The sequence below is a fragment of the Pongo abelii genome, chromosome 12, assembly GCF_028885655.2.
Source record: "Pongo abelii isolate AG06213 chromosome 12, NHGRI_mPonAbe1-v2.0_pri, whole genome shotgun sequence".
NCBI lineage: Eukaryota > Metazoa > Chordata > Mammalia > Primates > Hominidae > Pongo > Pongo abelii.
The window spans coordinates 122526356-122537856 of NC_071997.2; the positions used below are offsets into that span (position 1 = coordinate 122526356).

At 53.7% G+C, this 11501-nt stretch overlaps 1 long non-coding RNA gene across 1 annotated transcript; it reads left to right on the forward strand.

Moving 5' to 3' along the window:
* Positions 1 to 457: 457 nt before the first annotated feature.
* On the forward strand, positions 458 to 4059 carry LOC129057568 (uncharacterized). The gene is made up of 3 exons (XR_008522214.1): positions 458 to 671; positions 1196 to 1348; positions 3657 to 4059. It is a non-coding gene; the product is annotated as an uncharacterized LOC129057568 (long non-coding RNA).
* The last annotated feature ends 7442 nt before the right edge of the window (positions 4060 to 11501 follow it).

Here is an 11501-nt window from a genome sequence, read left to right on the forward strand (position 1 = left end):
TATTTTCAGCTCTTTTCAAGCAACCAGAGCCTCTGGAATTTAATAGCATTCCAGTTTTGCGCCCTTAGCCAATCTGATGTACATACCAGGGCTGATAAAGTGGACGGTGGAATTGCTGGCATGGTTAAGGCAAAGCCTATTGAGAGACATCCAGCGGTCATGGTCATCCCATCACTCAAGGCCTTGAAGGACAGGCCATCGGACCGTCTGTGCAGCCATCTAACTGTACCACTGCTCAGCTCCCATTGCAGAAGGGTCAGCCACGGCCATAGCTCCTGCCCATAGCCCAGCCCAGCCCACCAAGAAAAGGAGCCAGGCCTGTCCACTCCCACGTCCATCCACCCTCAGGAGCCCCATGGGCCACACCCATGCGGTGTCACAAACACTTTCCCTCCAAAGTAACTTCCACAAGCAACACCTCGCTCATCCTCACAATTTTTCTGGGAAACCAGTCGTGAGGGACATTTACAAGCAGAAAGCAGGAGGCACAGGTTTTTGGAAAGCTGTAAGGCTGGACTTCAAATGTAGTCTTCGGAATCACACACTGGCCCAGATGGACAAACTTTTATATTTTTAGTAGAGATGGGGTTTCACCATGTTGGCCAGGCTGGTCGAACTCCTGACCTCAGGTGATCTGCCTGTCTTGGCCTCCCAAAGTGCTGGGATTACAGGTATGAGCCACCGCACCCGACCACAAATATTTTTAATGATACAGAAAATGAATGATATAGTCTTAAATGGAAAGAAAAAGCAGGGCCTGAAACAAATACATAGCATGACTCAATTACAGCATGGGTCTGTCCGCCTCGCTGTAAAGGAATACTGACCAGAAGAAATGGACCCATATGTCTGCTGTGATGATCTCTGAATTGTAGGATTATGCATTATAATTGTTTCTGTATTTTTCACATTTTCTACCATGAGGATTTAACATCTATAACCAGCTCAGGTGCCCAGCAAACAGCAGCCATTCTCCAGTCTGTCCCTGGAACATGCAGTGTGGTCACGGATGAACGGCTGTGCCGTCTCCTCAAATGTGTACACAGACGCCCGAACCCCGAGGGCAGTGGTGGTAGGGGGTGGGGCCTTTGGAAAGTAATTAGGTTGCAGTGAGGTCAGGAGAGTGAGGCCCCCGTGATGGTATTAGTGTCCTTGTAAGAAGAGGAAGAGACTAGAGCTTGCTCTCATTCCACAGGAGGACACAGAGAAAAAAGCTACCTGCAAAGCAGGAAGAGCCCTCCCCAGAACCTGACAGTGCGGACGCCCTGATCTAGACCTCCCGCCTCCAGAGCTGAGTATGTGTCTGCGTTTAGGCGGCCCGGTCCATGGAGCTTTGTTATGGCAGCAGGTGAGGGCTGAGGCAAGCACCCTCCTTTATCAGGACAGGAAGTAAAACTAACAGCTGCAACCAAATCTCTCTGGCCCCGCACAAGCCTTGGAAATATTAACTGTGTGTGCAAATGAGTCCCACACTTCCCTTCAAAGCAGTCAAAAAAAAAAAAAAACCAAAACATGAAACCACCTTTCTCTACTTTTTCTTGGGCAAGGTAGCTGCAGAGTCCTGACTCCGGAAGATGGCAGAGAATTCAGATGCTGGCACCATCCTTAGGGTCCCGCCATGTCCTAAACCCCATCAAGAACCTTAAACCCAGACAAGTTACCCCAGAAGAGCCAGTGTCATCCCATCCTCCAATGTCCAGCCTGTCTTGAGGTCACAGGAGTAGAAATTACCACCTTGGTCAATTAAGGCCTTCAGTCCAAAGTCAAAACGCCTCCCCGCCTCACCCGTGCCCTCAACCAGCATCTTCACCTCCTCCAGCGCTCTCTCCTTGCACTCCCTGAAAGCCCTCCCTGTGCCTGCCCTGTCCCCTTGGTGGCTTGCCGCCCTTGAATACCCTCCCCCATGCCTGGCCCCCCTCGGTGGCTCACCACCCTGGGGATGGGGATGGGGATTCTGGATGTCCCTTTATGTTTCTGTGTTCACTGTTCACACTGGACTCAGTTCCTCAACAGAACACCCTCATAACCTTTTGTATCTCGGTGCCCGGCCAGGGTCTGCCCTCAGAGTGGATGGTCAGCCAGGGCTGCTCAGGAGGTGCCAGTGTGGGGAGGTGGGCAGGACACGGGAGCCAGGGGGAGGAGGGGGCTGCCGAGAGATGGCAGGGGGCTTCAGAGGTGGCAGGGGCCCTGCCCACAGAGGGTGGAAGAGTGTGTGTGGGCAGACAGTGCATGAAAGGACAGGGATGGGGTGTGGTCGTGACACTCAGATGGCAGCAGGTGGGCACAGCAGGTGCCCGCAGTGAGTGAGAGTTGTTGACTGCACTGGTGTCCACAGAGTTGAGAAGCCAGCAGAATGCCAGTTACATTCGCAAGCACTGTCCAGACACCTTTCCAGGTAAAGCGCTGCTGGTGTGAAGCAACGGAAAGGTGCAGTCTGGGTCCTGGCTCAGGGGCAAGGGTGCATTTGCTGCGGCTCCACCCAGCCGCCTTCCACCTGCCATTTGGGGCGGTGCAGCCTGCGTGGCAGCCTCCTCACACCTCTCAACAGCGCTTTCTAGAAGGATGCAGCCTCACTACTGAACAGCAGGGTGTTCGTTAAAGAAGTTACGGTGCACACCCAGGAACAGAGTACTGCTTTCAAATTTGGCCCACAAGGGGTGATTTTAATAACACAGGACAACATATCTGATTAATTATTATGTTAAACAGGTTACAATACAGTATGTAAAAATATTCTGTTTATGGCAAACTTAAATAAAATATGCATTTTGTGACAGTCAAAAGATATAAAGGCTGGGCGCAGTGGCTCACACCTGTAATCCAGCACTTTGGGAGGCCAAGGCGGGCAGATCACTTGAAATCAGGAGTTCAAGACCAGCCTGGCTAACATGGTGAAGCCCCATCTCTACTAAAAATACAAAAATTAACCAGGTGTGGTGATGCACGCCTGTAATCCCAGCTACTTGGGAGGCTGAGGTGGGAGGACTGCTTGAACCCAGGAGGTGGAAGTTGCAGTGAGCCGAGATTGTGCCACTGCACTGCAGCTTGGGTCAGTGAGACCCAATCTCAAAAGAAAAAGGGATTTTTTTTTGGTAAAGTCAAGTTTATTAAGGTATACTTTACACACAATTAAGTTCATCCTTTGTAGAGTGTACAGGTCACTAAGTTTTGACAAATGTGTAACCACCAACATAAGAATTTCAGCACAAGACTGAAATCTTTTAAAATTATGTTAATAAATGGCTATGGCTAATGTGTTAGTCTGTTTGCATTATTACAAAGGAATACCTGAGACTGGGGAATTTATAAAGAAAAGTGTCTTCATTGGCTCACAGTTCTGCAGCCTGTACAGGGAGTGTGGTGCCAGCATCTGCTTCTGGTGGAGCTTACAATCATGGTGGGAGGCAAAGGGGAGCCAACGTGTCACATGGCAAGAGCGGGAACAAAAGAATAGGGAGGTGACACACTCTTTTAATCAAACAAATTGCTCACTCATCACCAAGGGGATGGCCCAAGCCATTCATGAGGAATCTGCCCCCCGATCCAATCAACTCCCACCAGACCCCTCCTGCAACGCTGGGGATCACATTTCAACATGGACTTGGAGGGGACACGCATCCAAACCACATCAGCTAATATAATTATTGTCTCTGCAGCTACTCTCTTGAATTATTGAGAGCTTGTCAACCGATTCCTTCGGGCAGTAAGGGAGCCAGCACCTGCCGAGTGCCTACCACGCATAAGGGGCTGTCATGGGGCTGCGTTTGGTTTCACTTCTTCCTTCAACTCTGAGAGAAAGGTATGATCCCTGTCCCTGTTGTATAGTGAGGGAACTAAAGTCTGGAAGGTAAGCACCCTGCCCCAGGCCACACAGCTGCTAACAGGATGATCTGGGCTCAAATCAATGGCAATTCTCACTTCAGAGTTGATGTGATCCCAACACGCCACGCTGCAAACAACATCACCGTAATTTGTGTTCTTGGCTAATCGCTTTTCTTCGAGCTTTTTAAAGGACACGAGATGGGAGTGGCGGTCGTACCTGTGCCCCCTGGCCCCCATCCCCCATGGCTCTGATGCACAGGGAGCTGTTGCTCCACAGCTGAGGGCCCCAGGAAAGCCCCGAGTCCCGGGAGGGGCCACTGAGTGTCCAGGTGGGAGGGGCTCCCTCGTCAGCCCTGTCCTGCCTGGTGAATTCTAGGGAAGAACAAAGTGTTGCTAAATGGAAAAAACAAAAACAGGTTGTAAAATAGTAGATAAGGAATGGTCTCACTTACAGAATTATGTCTATAGGAATATGCATCCAGCCAGGGCCTGCTGGGGCAGGGCACACTGTACTCCAAAATGTTACCTCTCCCGACGGGACTGTGGGTGGAAATGCTTTCCTCCCCTTCCCCACCTCTTTTCTCTTCTGTGACGTTCTAGTATTTCTTCCCTAAAGGCAGCTGACTATGGGAGACATCTTCAACTCCCCTCCAGGCTCCCAGCTCCCTGCCAAGGCCTACTCCTCTGCAGCTGACCCAAGGAATTCTTCCATGACAGGGCCCCCCACCCATCTCTTCCTCCTTCTGTCCAGTCAGTATTTTAAGGCACCTATTCTCTGGGTGAATAAGGACAAAGGGTCCGGCCCTAGGGAGTTCTCCACTCTGGTGGAGGACACATCAACAGCCAACATCAGCCAACGACAATCAACAAAAAAGATAAGATTACAGGCAGGGCCATGGCTGAAAGGCAGTGATCAGGGCGCCTCCTCTACGCCATGGGGTAGAACTGCCGCCTCCACTCTGAGACCTCCCTGCTTGTGCCCAGCTCAATCCCAGGCCCTTTCCAAGAAGGCTTCTCAGAACCACATGCTATATTTGAATTAAATACACCCGTGTCTGTCTCCCTGCATTTCTGGAGGGCAAGGTCTGGCTCCACTGCACCTCTTGCCCTGTCCCCCGAATGGGCCCTGCAGACAGGATGCCTCCCGCTGGACTGTCAGCTCCCTGAGGGCAGGCTCGTCTCCTTGCATCCTGAAGAGGAACAGCTGTCGCTGTAATCCTTAAAGACCACAGCAAAAACAAGAATGGTCAACACAAAATCTTGTAACGCAAGTGCCAATACTGCAACAAAGCAACCAAAAGCCAGAAGGCTGCACACCACTGTGTGTGACTGTGTGAGAAGGCGACCATCAGTGATTTTTTTTTTTTTTTTGCCCTGTATTTTGCCAATTTTCTGATATGTTCTTACATAACTCTTATAATTAAAATAAGTGTTTTATGCAGCCCGTTGTCCCAGGGCTCTGGCGTTCTGCCCCACTGACCTCGAGGACTCAGCTGAGACTGGGGATTCGAGACTCGGGGGACTTAGGACGCCCTGAAGGAAGGAAGGAGCCTGCAGCATCTGGAGCACTGCAGGCAGCAGATGCCAGAGCCGCTGCCTGTGGGGAAGCAGGCGGGCCAGGCCAGGCCACCCGAGCTCCAGGGCCAGCCAGCCATGACACTAGGGGACAGAGGACTTGGCCAGGACGGACTTTCCTAGAGGCCCAAGGGATAAAAACAGACCTCCTGACCCAAATGCATCATAAAGTCAACCCCGCAGGAGCCCCTGTGATGGCCGGGTTGCCTGGCCCAGAAGTTCCCAAGGACCCTGAGTTCCAAAGATTTGACCTCGACAAGATCCTTGGGGCTAAAGTGGACAGGTCCCAGTGTGGGGGCTGAGCCTCCCACTGCATGAAGATGGCATAAACCTCTGGGGGTGGTGCTGGTGGCCTGGGCTGGGCCACTGTGGGGGGCCTGTCTGTTCCAGAAGGCTGAGGACCAGGTGAGAGGGGGCAGCTGCTCGAGGCTGGACAGTGGAGGCTGAGGAAACCCAGCACCTCAAGGATAGAGAAGGCTTTCATCCTTGCCTTAGAATTCTGAAACATAAAAAAAAAAAAAAAAAAAAAAAAAAAAAACCTCAGCCCAGGGGATGTTGTGTCTGATATCATCTATCCTGAGATCCGCTCAGCACCCAATCTCCAGTTTCTAGGAACATTTCTGTCACTCGTCACTTTCAATGACTTTAAATTTTAATTTTTCTATTATCGAGTCGGATGATCTGATGATGTCGATGCTTCCAGGCCTCTGTGATCCCCTCATGTCTCATTCATGGAGAAGCAGCATGTCTCTCCCTCTGCTCCAAGCCTCAGTTTCGCCATCTGCCTCTCATCCCAAGCAAGGGATCTTACCACCTCCCTCGCCTCCGAGTCCCGCTGGCCCAAATGCTGGCCCAAAGCCACTCTCCTTCCCAGAGCATCCTTTCCCTCTTCTTGGCCCATGTAGTTACAGAAACCCAACTCATCCCTCCTGCTGCTCCAGGAAAACCCTGGCCCTGGGTCGCAGCTCTCAGGCTGCTGCTCTCACCCGCCCTGTACAGCTGTGTGGCTGAGACTCAGAACACTGCCCAGGGCTCAGGCCAGCTTGGAGGAGAGCCAGGCAGCGCGTGTGTGTGAGGCTCCCTCTCTCGGGTCCCTTGTAGGGCTGATCCCTCCCTCTGGGGGCGGGAGGGGCTGAAGTCATGGAGGCCAGAAGAGGGGCTTTAGAGGCAGGAGGGGGGCCACAGTCCCGGGACCCAGAGCCTGGCCACCTTCTCCAGAACCAGCCACAGTTTTGGGGTCAGGGAGTTGGCTCCTTACACACCCACAGGCTCCAGATCCTGTCCTTGGGGCAGGGAACAGGAGCAGCTGTCACCGTCTCCACAGGTGACGCCCTTCTGAGGAGCAGCCGTGGCTGACAGAGAGCGATGGGACCCACGCCACCCTCTCGGCAGGCGGGGAGGAAGAGCTCTCCAGGCTGATCTCAGCTGTTTCGGGAAGGCTGCGGCTAGGTGTGGGGGCTTCAGGCCCCGACTGCTGGGTTCCGCCTTGGTGACGCCACTTGCCCCACTGTGTCACAGCCATACGCTCGTCTGTCTGCCTCCCTGACCCAACTGGGAGCTCCTGGATGTGTCACAGCCATACGCTCGCCTGTCTGCCTCCCCGATCCAACTGGGAGCTCCTGGGGGGAGATTATGCCTTACCCATCAATGTGTCCACTGTGTTGGACACAGTATCCGGGACATAATAGGTGCTTTGTAATTGACAGAAGGCATGGAGTGGGTGCTCCATACACTCCTATGACTCCAGCGGGGCCCCCATGGGGCTTCCCCCACCGACAACCCTCCTCCCCCACCTTAGCCACACAGCCCAGGGCACCACCCAGCTTCCCCACCATGGCTCAGGACTTGGAGATGCGATTTTTGTGATCTTTAGCCCCGATCGAGGAATGACCAGAAATAAAGCAACACTAAACCAGACCAGATGGTGAAGAGGGCTGGACTGATACATATTCACTGTGCACCCAACGTGTAAGCAACGTGTTTGGCTTTCAAATAAGACAAAGATGACCATTGTGTGTATTCCTTCATCTGCAAAAATAATCAGGGCAAACAAAAGAAAGGATGTGAAACACCCTCTAAGAAGGAGAGAAACATCTGAGGCGCTGGCGGGCCTGGAGGAGGCAGCTGGGCCCGCTGGCTTAAGGCTGCAGCACAGAGCCAAGCCCTGACCTGAAGCCAGTGAGCAGCAGAAAACCCCCCAGACAAAGCCAGACCTCCCCAACGGCGCACGCCCCTCCCTATCCTCCATGGCATGCTGACCCCTGACAGCGAGATTCCCGGAGCACACCAGGCCCAGGGACCTTTCCCGGCAGGCCCAGGTCCAGCGCCTGGCTGACACTCAGGTGGCCTCCTCTAGGAGGTGAATGGGGAATCTTAGAGGGAGGAGGAGGAGTTTGGAACGGAAGGCAAGGGGAAGGCTGCCCTGGGAACAAAGGCAACAGTGTTGACTGGCGTAGAGGAGACAGACATGGTGTCTCCAAATCGTCCACTCTTCCCACTGACTGACCCCTCACTGCAATAGGACACAGGGCTCTGCAGGACCCCCAGGTCACAGCCAAGGCGGGGCCACACTGGGGGGCTTCCTTCCCAGGTGGGGCTATCCAGTCAAAGACCACCCTCCCCACCCCACCCCCTGGGCCTGCACCTGGGGCCTCAAAGCCCAGGTAAACAGGGCGGATGATTTAGGAAAAGCTCTTCTTGGAGGAGAGCGAGAAAAGGGTAAAAGACAGGGTGCAGGTGTGGACACAAGCCTGGCTTGTCCACTCAGTTCTGGGGGCAGAGTCACCTCCAAGGAGACAATGTATAGTCCCACTGGCATTCCCCTCCAACCCCGGTGGCCAGCCAGACTCACTAACCCAAACTGCAAATGACAGGGCCACAACAAACCACATGCCACCCCAAACCCGCCCTGCCTGGCCCCAGGGCTCCACCTCTGCTGCTCCAGGCCCACCTGCCCCCTGGCCTCCTCTGTTTGCTCCATGCCGGGTCACTGGACACTGCAGCCTGGAGGTGCCTCCTCTATTTGCTGGCTCCATGCTGGGTCACTGGACCCGCAGCCCGGAGATGCCAGCTCTGCCTCGGATCTCACAGGTGAAGGGGGCTGCCCCATCACACGTCCAATTCTGTGACAACCTTAGATGGGCCCCCTTAGCTTGGAGATGAGGAAACTGAGCCCCATGGGGATGAAGGACAGCCAAAACCTGGTGGAAAAGTTGGAATTTAAGCCCAAGTCCTCCCAGAATGCTGTTGCTACCTGGGAGCCCCCAAGACCCCCAGGAGCAGGGCACCACATCTTTGGGATTTTCCAACAGCTGGTACACCTGTATGGGTAGCTCCAAAACACACCCCTGGCAGGCTCCTGTGCCCTGCAAAAGGCCAGTGCCAGCAGTGGCCCCATCATCTGGAGTCTGCCCTATGTGCCCTGGCATCATGGGGCAGCCTTGCCTGAGGGCCAGCTCACAGTCGCTGCTCAGTTCCCACACGTTAGACCCTGGTCTGGGGACCAGACAAAGCGGCTGCCCCTCGGCCAGCCCCTCCTCTGCTCCTTGGAGCCTCTTCCTACCTGCATCCAACTAAGTGTTCCCCAGAGAGCCAGCAGGATCTGCACATGAGGGTTTAGGGCTTGTATGGGTTGGAACAAGACAGGCCAGTGTCAAGCCAGCCTGGAAATCCTAACCCCAAAGTCTTCCCCCACTGCCAAGTCCCGAGCATGCACCTGCAGGCAGGCATGGGTGAGCACAGGCTACTTCTCTGTGCCCCTGCGACATACACAGGTGTCCCACCTGCCCCATGACTGATGAAGACGATAAAAGCAGAGGCGATTTGGGGAATGGGAAGGGAGCCACTACTGAACGGAAGGGGAAATGCAGGAAGGAGACTGGAAAGACGGTGCGCAGATTAGCCAGGCATGCCCAATGGGCCCATACAAAGGAATGCGGAGACTCCACTTGGGCAGAAGGCCAAGGCCAAATACAGTATCTGTGTGCCTGCCACTCCTGAGGCCTAACCCAGCACATTTCTTGGAGATAAGTGGGCCAGGTAGGCGCCTGCACGTTGAGATAAGGGCTAAGTATAGAAGGAGAAAGTTGTTTTTTCCAAAACGTCAAGAAGCACATTTCAAGGAGTAAGGAGGTCTCAAGGACACACTGGGGGCAGCCTAATGAGGCCAGAACCTTTTCCTTTTTCAAAATTACAAGCTGAACTTCTATGCCTCCTTTGAGCTCAATTTCAGCTTTTCCTAGTGGATCCGAACACAGCATATTCATTATTATTTGATTAATAAGGACCTGGTGACAGTTTCCAATGGACAAAGTTAGCTGGCTTAATTTAACTACCACCTCCTCCAAGAAGTCCTCAGGGATCCCCTCTCAGTTCTCTGCTACATTTAGGCTGCCCGTGAGTCCTGTCAGAGCCCACCTCCCTCTGCCTGGAGCTCTTGCTGCTGTTGAACTTGCTCCTGCCTGGGACAGGTGCTCACAAATGCTGTCAAACGGGCCTGAGCTACGAGGCAGCCAGGAAGCCAGGGCTCCGGCCCCACCAAGTGTCAACATCCACCTTGATCCAGCCTCCCAGGCCTGCAAGTACTATGGACTCGGAGGCAGACATTCCTGTAGGGCCTCTATGGATTCTGCAGATGCGCAAGGCCAGAAAAAATCCCGAGAGAATTCCTCAAGGGCTGGAGGAAAATCCTAACTAGCCATGACAGCTGTGGAAGCCGTCACAGCCCCTTACAAGGGATATGTGAGCCCTGAGGCCAACAAACTCTAAGAGGCAAGATGGGGGCCCAGAAATCAGGCCGCGGGCATCATGTGACTCACACGGCAGGATTCAGTGGCCCTCTGCTCCCCACACCACAGAGCTGGAGGGGAATCCTTGTGTTGCTGCAGCCACCCCAGCACAGGGTTTTCAGCCTGAGAGGGCTCGTTGATGTGATGGGCAGGTTCCAGCGCAAAGGTGGCCGGCCTGAGGCAACCGTGAGTCCTCAGGCTTCCCCCAGTCACGGGGCAACGCCATCGGCTGCCGCCAGCTTGGGAGATGTGCTTTTGGGAAAATCGAGTCACCACAGCATTCCCCTGCTGTCTCTCCCCACTCGGTTTAGATGTTGGTGAAGAAAACGAAGCCAGTTACGGCAATGACTTCCAACAGATACAATCAAATAATCTATTCCTGGATTCCGCAAGTACTGAAATGTCGGTAATTCAATTCCTGAAATGCCATTTTGGAGCTGCCGGAGCAGACTGCGGAGAAAGCTCAGTAAACACACACATCAGTTCAAGCCCAAACACACCCACTGACCTTGAGCCCCGGTGCCCGGTGCTGTGCTGAGAGGCCAGCTCCCCGAGGGCGGCCACCACCAGACAGGGCCTGGGGAATGGGCGGTCCAGGAGGGAGGCAGCAGCGACAGCAAATAAATATTGACAACGCTGCAGGAGGCGTGCTGCTGGGAAAATGTGGACGAACTGCACTGAGCTCGAGGAAAGAGTACTCAGTGTGTCTGCGGGAGTCAGAAGGCTCCCAAAGCAAGCTTGACTTACTCTGTGATTAAAAGCCAGGCCGGGGCTGGGAGCTGGGGGAACAGAGAGGTGGGAACCACCCTGCCCTCAAGGAGCTCTGGCCTAGTGAATGAAGATACACATATGCTGACACGCACACACACCTACACACACACATGCACACACACGCACAAACCTACACACACTGCACACACACCTACACGTGCATATGGGCACACACATGCACACCTACACACACGTATGCACACACATGCACAAACCTACACACACTCCACACACACCCACACGTGCATATGTGCACACACATGCACACCTACACACACGTATGCACACACATGCACAAACCTACACATACCACACACACACCTACACGTGCATATGTGCACACACATGCACACCTACACACACGTATGCACACATGCACAAACCTACACACACTGCACACACCCACATGTGCATGTGCACACATGCACACACCTACACACACGTATGCACACACATGCACAAACCCACACACAATGCACACACACACCTACACATGCATATGTGCACACATGCACACACCTATACATGTGTATGTGCATATGCACA